The following is a 9,566-nucleotide window of genomic DNA, read 5'->3' as shown; positions in this document are numbered from 1 at the left end:
CTCCTTTAGACATAGATGAGAAGGAGAGGAAGAAAACGTTTAGGACAGGTTTACTGTACCCCATGCTCTGTGGGACGGACTGAGATGAGAGCTCAGGATACCCTAAGAGTTAGGTCTTTTCATTTTATAGATGCTGAAACTACTGAGGTTCAGTGACATTAAGAAACATGCCTCAGGAGGCAGGCAGTTGAAGTTCTGGATTGAGATCTGACTCCCAAGCAGCTAAGAACAGCAGCAACTGACATTGGCAGCAGCCACTGTTCCCTACCGCTACCACCGTGCTAAAACTGATGGCATTTAATCCTCCTAAGGGTGACAGGTTTTATTATTCACATTTTACAGCTGAATAAAATAGGATGCCCGAGAGGCTGAGCTAGCCCAAAGTCACAGCTGAGTCTCTTCCTCCTGAAGTGCATGGTTGGCAGGGAAAAGCCCACTCATCCTTACTTCGCTTTTCTCTTCTCCCCACCCCTCCCTTCACGTAGGCATTCAGTTTGCTTCCAAATCTTTTATGCAGTATTTGGCTTGTCTAACCAGTTAATGTCTCTTTTGTTGATGAACTATTGAGTGCTGCAGTAGTAGTTTTTGTTTTTAGTATGTTGTTGCACTTGGCTAGAGACAAACTTTTTTTTTGAGACACAGTCTCACTATGTCGCCCTCAGTACAATGCCGTGGTGTCACAGTTCACCGCAACCTCAAACTCCTGGGCTCAAATGATTCTCTGGTCTCAACCTCCCAAGTAGCTGGGACTTAGGTGCCCACCACAACGCCTGGCTATTTTTAGAGATGGGGGTCTCTCTTTTGCTCAGGCTAGTCTTTGAACTCCTGAGCTCAAGCAATCCTCCCATCTTGGCCTCCCAAAGTGCTGAGATTACAGTCGTGAGCCACCAGGTCCCTCAAGACAAACCTTTTTTCATAGTGTCTACAGGACATGTAAAGAGTTCAATGGCAAAACAAGAGCAAAAGCACAGTGATTTTCAACTGGGGTCCTGTGAGAGGATCTTAGGTGTTCCACAAACATTTTTAAAGATTACTAATTAGGTTATTTTCAAAAGAAGTTCAAAATATAGTAAGTATATATATGCATATATATACTGTAATATATATATTTATACTCTTTTTTAAATCAACATAATTTAAGTGTTGTGAGGAATTTTAACTATAGGTTCAAGTGTGCTGTGAGATAAAAAAAAAAGTTGACAAAGCCAGGCACAGTGACTCACACCTGTGATCCTAGCACTCTGGGATGCCAAGGCAGGTAGATCGCTTAAGCTGATGAGTTCGAGACCAGCCTGAGCCAGAGCAAGACCCTGTCTCTAAAAGTAGCTGGGAATTGTGGTGGGTACCTGAAGGCCACCTGCAGCTACTTGGGAGGCTGAGGCAAGAGGAGCGCTTGAGCCAAAGAGTTTGAGGTTCCAGTGAACACTCTACAGACAATGACAAAGTGGGACTCAGTCTAAAAAAAAAAAAAAAGAAAAGAAAAGGTTGACAAACACTGCTTTATGGTAACCATACTGATTGAATCCCCAGGGACATTCCATCTTTGCAACAGCCAGGGCTTTTGTTCCTTTTTCTTTACACATCAGCTCTACTTCCAAAAGGGGCTGCAATGTGAATTTAGGTGTCCCAGTGTAACCATCTGGAGTGCGTCCAGTTTTTCCTCATAGGACCAATTTTTGCTTGCAGCTTGCATTTTCCTTAGTTTTAATAGTTGCATTATTGTGGACTTAGCTATCTTGGGATGAATTTTTTCACATCTATTCTGTGCCATACTACTGCTGAAATGAACTGTTGCTATTGTGAGAGGGAGTTTAACTGACTACTAAGGATTTCTTTCGACTAGCACTGCTTTAGAGATATTCTAGTATTTGCTTCTATTGTTTGGGCCTTGTGGATAAATACAGATTTAAAGGACCTGGTGCCATGGCTCATACCTGTACTCCTAGCACTCTGGGTGGCCAAGGTGGGTGGATTGCTCTGAGCTCACAGGTTCAAGACCAGCCTGAGCAAGAGCGAGACCCTGTCTCTAAAAATAGCTGGGCATTGTGGTGGGCACCTGTAGTCCCAGCTGCTCAGGAGGCCGAGGCAAGAGGATCACTTGAACCCAAGAATTTGAGGTTGCTGTGAGTTGTAATGCTGTGGCACTCAACTGAAGGTGACAAAGTGACACTTTGTCTCAAGAAAGAAAGTCTAGATTTAAAAACATATCTTTTTTTCTTTTTATTAAATCATAGCTGTGTACATTAATGCAATCATGGGGTATGATGTGCTGGTTTTATATACAATTTGAAATGTTTTCATCAAACTGGTTAACATAGCCTTCACTAAAAACAAATCTTGTTGCTGATTTGTCCATTTCTTCCCCTGCTCTTTGTTATGTTTAGGATAGAGTCTAACTCATCTGATTTAATATGTATTTTTTTTTAAATGCCATAACTATTTTGTTTACAGACAGGTGAAATAAAATTATTCCCACAACAACAACAAAGGCCATGACCCTTTTTTCTACTTTCTTTCTTTTTTTTTGAGACAAGGTCTTACTATGTTGCCCTTAGTAGAGTGCTGTGGCGTCACAGCTCACAGCAACTTCCAATTCCTGGGCTTAGGTGATTCTCTTACCTCAGCCTCCCAAATAGCTGTGACTATAGGCACCTGCCACAATGCCTGGCTATATAGTCTAGATCTTATTTATCTGTATTTACATTTCTTTTTTTTTTTTTTGAGACAGAGTCTCAAGCTATTGCTGCTCTGGGTAGAGTGCTGTGGCGTCTTAGCTCACAGCAACCTCAAACTCTTGGGCTTAAGCAATTCTCTTGCCTCAGCCTCCCAAGTAGCTGGGACTATAGGCAATCATCACAATGTCTGGCTATTCTCTTGTTGCAGTGTTGTTTAGCAGGCTCAGGTCAGGCTCAAACCTGCCAGCCTCCATGTATGTGGCTGGTGCGGGAAACACTGTGCTACAAGCACCAAGCCCCCTTTTCTTACTTTCTAATAGAGAAATTGCCAATTGGCACAATGTTTTCCTCTGCCTTTCAACATTTCATAGGACTTCTATTTTTCGGGTGGGAATTAAAAACTGTGAAATTGTTGGTAGCCCCCTCCTCAGGGGCTACCACTTACAGCTTTTTCAGGTGACTCTTTGCTGACTTTTCACTATGAAAGTTTAGGATTTAGCTCATTTTTGCTCTCCTGGTCCCCACAATACAGAGCATTTTCTGTCAGCACCACCACCCTCCCCCAATTTAGTTAAGTTGTGATTTTATTTAGATCAATACTCATTGTTCATGGGTTTTTGTTTTTGAGACAGAGTCTTACTTTATCGCCCTCGGTAGAGTGCTGTGGCATCACAGTTCACAGCAACCTCCAACTCCTGGGCTTAGGTGATTCTCTTGCCTCAGCCTCCCAAGTAGCTGGGACTACAAGTACCTGCCAGAATGCCCAGCTATTTTTTGGTTGCAGTTTGGCCGGGGCCAGGTTTGAACCGACCACCCTCAGTATACGGGGCCATCATCCTACCCACTGAGCCACAGGCGCCACTTGTTCATGGGTTTTTTTAATTGAAATGGAATCTCACTATGTTGCCCAAGCTCTTGAACTCAGTCCTCAAGCGATCGCACTTCAGCCTCTTGAGTCAGCTGAGATTATAGGCATGCTCAGCTTCATTGCTTATGTTTTTGATTTTGACTTTGCAAGCTCCATTCACAGATGATGTAGTACGCTATGGTAACTTCCCTGCACAAGGCTTTGTTTTTTCTGGAGTTAATAATTGTTCTTCATTGGGTTGGAATGCTAAGAAAAAAATATTTGTCTTACCTCTTTTTGTTTGCTTTGTATATGCATTCGTTATTAATTTGACCCCAAACTCTCCCCCTTTTGTGTAAATCTTTAGTCAATATGTGCAAAACATTACGTTACATATTCCTGAACAGATCTGGGCCAGAGCCTTCTGATTTTTGCCAGGCCTCAGCCACAACTGTTATCTTGAAAATCTCCTTCACTGTCAGCTAAAAATTTGCTTTGTTCCTCACTTTATTGGCTTTTGGTACCTGGTCTCATTTCTTCTTTTTTCGATTACTCTCTTTTTTGAGCAGAGCACATCCACATCCTACAGTATATTTCTGGAAAAAAAAAATGGGCACATGAAAGTTACATTTTTTTGGCTCAGGGCCTGTGGCTCAAGTGGCCAAGTCACCAGCCACATACACCTAAGGTGGCAGGTTCGAATCCAGCCCAGGCCCACCAAACAACAAAGACGGCTGCAACCAAAAAATAGCCAGGCATTGTGGCGAGTACCTGTGGTCCCAGCTACTTGGGAGGCTGAGGCAGGAGACTCACTTGAGCCCAGGAGTTGGAGGTTGCTGTGAGTGGTGATGTCATGGCACTCTACCCAGGGGGACAGCTTGAGGCTCTGTCTCAAAAAAAAAAAGAGAAAGTTACGTTTTTCTGGGTTTTTTGGTTTTGTTTTGTTTTTGAGACAGAATCTCACTGTGTTGCCCTCGGTAGAGTGCTGTGGCATCTCAGCTCACAGCAACCTCAAATTCTTGGGTTTAAGTGATTCTCTTGCCTCAGCCTCCCAAGTACCTGGTACTACAGGCATCCACTACAATGCCTGGTTATTTTTTTGTTGCAGTTGTCGTTGTTGTTTAGCTGATCCGGGCTGGGTTTGAACCCACCACCGTTGGTGCATCTGGCTGGCACCATACCCATTGGTCTATGGGTGCCAAGTCAAATTTCTCTGTTTTGATTTTTGGTCTTTTTTTTTGTACTTGAAAAGTTTTTTTTTCTTTCTTTCTTTTCTTTATTTACTTTTAGGCACAGGTTTTCACTATGCTGCCTAGTCTGGTCTCAATCTCCCCAGCCTTAGTGATGGGAGGTATATTATATTTTTGAGATATTCTGAAAATGTTTCACACTAATGCTTAATTGCTGTAGGTTAGATATCATTTTCCCTTAGGAGTTTGGAGATCTTGGGCGGTGCCTGTGGTTTGCCCCGTATACCGAGGGTGGCGGGTTCAAACCTGACCCCAGCCAAACTGCAACAAAAAATAGCTGGGCGTTATGGTGGGTGCCTATAGTCCCAGCTACTCGAGAGGCTGAGGCAAGAGATTCGCCTAAGCTCAGGAGTTGGAGGTTGCTGTGAGCTGTGTGACGCCATGGCACTCTGCCGAGGGTGATAGAGTAAGACTCTGTCTCTACAAAAATAAATAAATAAATATAAATTTTAAAAAAAGAAAAAGGAGTTTGGAGGTCTTGTTCCATTGTGTTCTAGCTTCCAGATTTACTGTTGAGAAGGCTGATATCATTCTGATTCTTGAACCTTTGTGTAGAATCTGGGGGATTTTTTTTGTTGTTTGTTTGTTTTTTAATTTTCAGACAGACTCTTACTCTGTCACCTGGTAGAGTACTGTGGTGTAACAGCTCACAGCAACCTCAAACTCTTGGGCTCAAACGATCCTTTTGCCTCAGCCTCCCAAGTAGCTGGGACTACAGTTACCTGCCACAACGCCTGGCTGTTTTTAGAGACATGGTCTTGCTCTTCCTCACGCTGACCTTGAACTCCTGAGCTCAAGCAATACAACAGCTTCTACCTCCCAGAGTGCTAGGATGACAGGCATGAGCTGCTGCAGCCTACCTGGTTTTTGTTTTGTTTTGCTTTCTTAAACTTGTGAGCTGTCTCAGTGAGCTGCCTCAGTGAGCTGCCTTAGTAGATCCAGAGATGAATAAGTCAAAATCCCTAAGGAGCTCCAGGCTTAATAGAGAAACCACATGTATTAGTTATCTATTATTGTGTACTATTAATAAATTACTACAAAGGTTAAAGGCTTAAAACAATGAACATCTGTTATCTCACAGTTTCTGTGAATCTGGAATCTGGATACAAATTAACTGAGTGCCTCCGACTCTGGGTCTTTCACAACAAGACTGATCAATTGATCACTAGGACTGCAGTAATCTCAGGGGCTTGCCTGGGGGGAGGATCTGTTTCCAAGGTCAGTCACGTGGCAGTCGACCAGCCTCAAGTCCTTACTGTCTGTGGGCTAGAGACACCTTCCTTGCCACTTGGTCCTTTCCAAAGGATACACTAAAGTGGCAGTTTGCTTCCTCCTGCCATGTTCTTGCTGTAATAAATGAGTCAATTAGGCTGGACATGGGGGCTCACATCTGTAATCCCAGCACTTCGGGAGGCCAAGGCAGGAGGATCGTTTGAGACCAGGAGTTTGAGACCAGCCTGGGCAACAAAGGGAGACCTTGATTCCACAAAACATCAAAAAAAAAAAAAAAGCTGGATATGATGGTACATATCTGTCGTCCCAGCTACTTAGGAGGCTGAGGTGGGAGGATCTGGCTGAGTCCAGGAGTTTGAGGTTGCAGCGAGTTATGACATTACCACTGCACTCTAACCAAAGTGACAGAGAAACCCTGTCTAAAAGAAAGAAAGGGAGAGGGTGGCGCCTGTGGCTCAGTGGGTAGGGTGCCGGCCCCATATACCAAAGATGGCAGGTTCAAACCTGGCCCCGGCCAAATTGCAACAAAAAATAGCAGGGCGTTGTGGTGGGCGCCTGTGGTCCCAGCAACGTGGGAGGTTGAGGCAGAAGAATTGCTTAAGTCCAAGAGTTGGAGGTTGCTGTGAGCTGTGACGCCATGGCACTTTACCAAGGGTGACAAAGTGAGACTCTGTTTAAAGAAAAGAAAAGGTTGGACTAGCTGCTTCCTGTAGTCCCTGCTAGCCCTGGCTTGCTGGGATTCCATCTCCCACTCATCTCTTTGGGTTCCATAGGCTCCAAGCTATTGTTATAACAGATTTTTGTTCGTATAATGCAATATTATCCTGATGGAGTTATCTGATAAACCTGTCTGCATTCCCTCCTTTCCTCTGCTCAGGCCTCCCTTGGGGGGCCATGGATCTGTGATGAACTCAGCTCCTCATCTTAAATCTGCAGTCCTACTTTGAGTTTGATCTTGTGCCCAACTCAGGTACTAGGGTTGGGGTGTCTTGGCCTGGGACCTGCCCAGCACACCATCAATTATCAGCTGGATAGGATCTTTCAGAAGTCACACAATCCATCTCTCTGCTCTGGGTCAGACTCCTTCTATTCACCGGTGATAATCTTTAAGTGGGTTCAGAGGAAAACTTCACACCTTCGGGTAACATGGTGTATTTTGCAGATCTTCCATAGTGAGGTTCTTTCTTAGATCTATCCAAAATCCTTCAGGAAACCTTAAAACAAAACAAAGTTACATTCTAAGGGCTTCTGGATGGAGAACTCAGGCTGGATCTGCTCCACTCAGCTTTCCCTTATTGAAGTGAGGGCTCGGGCCTCTGTGCAGGAAGGAACCCCTTCCTGTCACCATCTGCCCTCTCTGGCTGGACCCAGCCCACACCTGCGTTGGGCCAGAATACAGTTGCACTTGGCACCCTAAAGGCCTGAGGAGTTAGGTAACAGGTCTTGGCCAGACATTCTGGTTTGGCAGGTATAAACCACAAGTTAAAAATTGTTCTAAAAATGCAGCATAGCTGCCTAAACACACAGGCCTGGAGGGGAGGCTGTGGGGCAGAGGGCACAGTCAGTAGAGGGATATTATTTTCCACAGGGACTTTGGGACCAGAGCTCTGACCCCAAGGGAAACATCAACCTTGGGGATGAGTGGCGTGCACCTGCTCCCCAGAGATGGGACTTGTGGCCCAACACCCTCTTAGCCATTTTCCCCTGGAATCACCCAGCCTCCCTTTGCCTCCAGTGAGAAAGCTGCTCCAGCCCTGCTCGCCACAGGAGCGCACCCTGCACATCTGCGTCTGCATTGGTGCTCTGCTTTTTTGCTATTTTGATGGTTTGTTCCATTTCCAGGCTTTAAGGCAGCCTCTCCTCTCTCCATCTGCGACCTTGGGGAATTGCCTTCCGTTCTCTGGGCCACTGTTAAAGACGTAATAATACCTACTTGGTCCCCTCCCTTGCAAAACGGCTGGGAAAATCAAAAGAAGGGGACACTGACCCCTGTACACACATACACTTTTTTAAAAGTTTCCTTTGGTTCATTCATTTGTTCCATATTAATTAAGCACCTGTAATTTGGGAGGTATTGTGGTAGGTTCTGGAGTATATGAGAAAGAATGAAAGACATTTGGGGAGTGGTCCCCTCACCTGCCCATGAGAATTATATGGAGGGTTTAAAAAAAAACTTCCAACCCCCACCCAGGCCCACAGTGTGAGAATCTGCTAAGGTGGGGCCCAGGGAGGCAGGGTGGTGCCTGTGATTTTACAGCTCCTCAGGTAAGCCAGCCCCTCCCCCAGGGCTGGAAAAGGTGTGTGCTGCAGTTGGGCTGGGAGGGGGAGGACCAGGCAGGAGTCCACTCTGGGGACCAACAGTGGGAGGCAGGGGGACAGCAAAACAAGAGAGCATTTTTCTCCTGCTCCTTGACTGGGTTGGCACACACGCGCGTGCGCGCGCGCGCGCACACACACACACACACGTTTCCATCCTGGTAGTGATTGAAGGCCTGTAATGGATTCTTTTATTTTTTATTTTTCTTTCTTTATTTTTTTGAGACAGAGTCTCATTCTGTCTCCCTTGGTAGAGTCCTATGGCCTTGTAGCTCATGGCAACCTCAAACTCTTGGGCTCAAGAGATCCTCTGGCCTCAGCCTTCTGAGTAGCTGGGGCTGCAGGCGCCGGCCACCATTCCCAGCTATTTTTTTTAGAGGCGGGGTCTTGCTCTTGCTCAGGCTAGTCCTAAATTCCTGAGCTCAGGCAATCCACCCACCTCGGCTTCTCAGAGTGCTAGGATTACAGGCACAAGCCACTGTGCCAAGCCTGTAATGGATTTTTTTTTTTTTTTTTTTTGCCTTTTTTGGCCGGGCTGGGCTTAAACTCAACACCTCCAGCATATGGGGTCAGTGCCTTGCTCCTTTGAGCCACAGGTGCTGCCCCCGTAATGGATTATTTTAAAAAGTTTTAGAAAGGGCAGGTACAGCACTTTGTGAGGCAGAGAAAGGAGCATCATTTGAGGCCAGGAGTTTGAGACCAGCCTGAGCAAGAATAAGACCTTGTCTCCTCAAAACATGGCAAAATTAGCTCCGGGTGGTGGCAGGAGGCTGAGGCAGGAGGATCCCTTGAGCCCAGGAGTTTGAAGTTGCTGTGAGTTACGATGCTGCCAGCCCAGGTGAAAAATGCTCCCTTATTTTATTGTCCCCAGCTGCTTCCACAAAGGAAATAACAACAGCTCTGACCATTTCTTGATAACAGATGGCTTTCTCCCCCAGATAGAATATTTTATAGGCCATTTTACTCACACATGAGCCTTTCCCTATTTGTTTTGTTTAGAAAATCATTCTAAAAGTGGGTCTAGGCTTTCCACTTCATTCTTGGTGTACATATAAAAATATAGAATTTCAAAAAAATATATATATATATAGGATTTCCTTGTTTCTTTAAATCAGTGATTTTCAACCTGTGTGCTGTGAGAGGATCTAGGTGTGCCACAAAATGTTTTAAAGATCATTAATTAAATTATTTTGAAAGCAGTTCAAAGCACAGTTAGGTATGTATTTTCTTACTCTTTTTTTTTTT

Source organism: Otolemur garnettii, unplaced genomic scaffold, assembly GCF_000181295.1.
Source record: "Otolemur garnettii isolate 467f Iridium unplaced genomic scaffold, OtoGar3 scaffold00060, whole genome shotgun sequence".
NCBI lineage: Eukaryota > Metazoa > Chordata > Mammalia > Primates > Galagidae > Otolemur > Otolemur garnettii.
The sequence above is the reverse complement of the archived record's forward strand: the minus strand, read 5'-3'. Positions refer to the sequence as shown.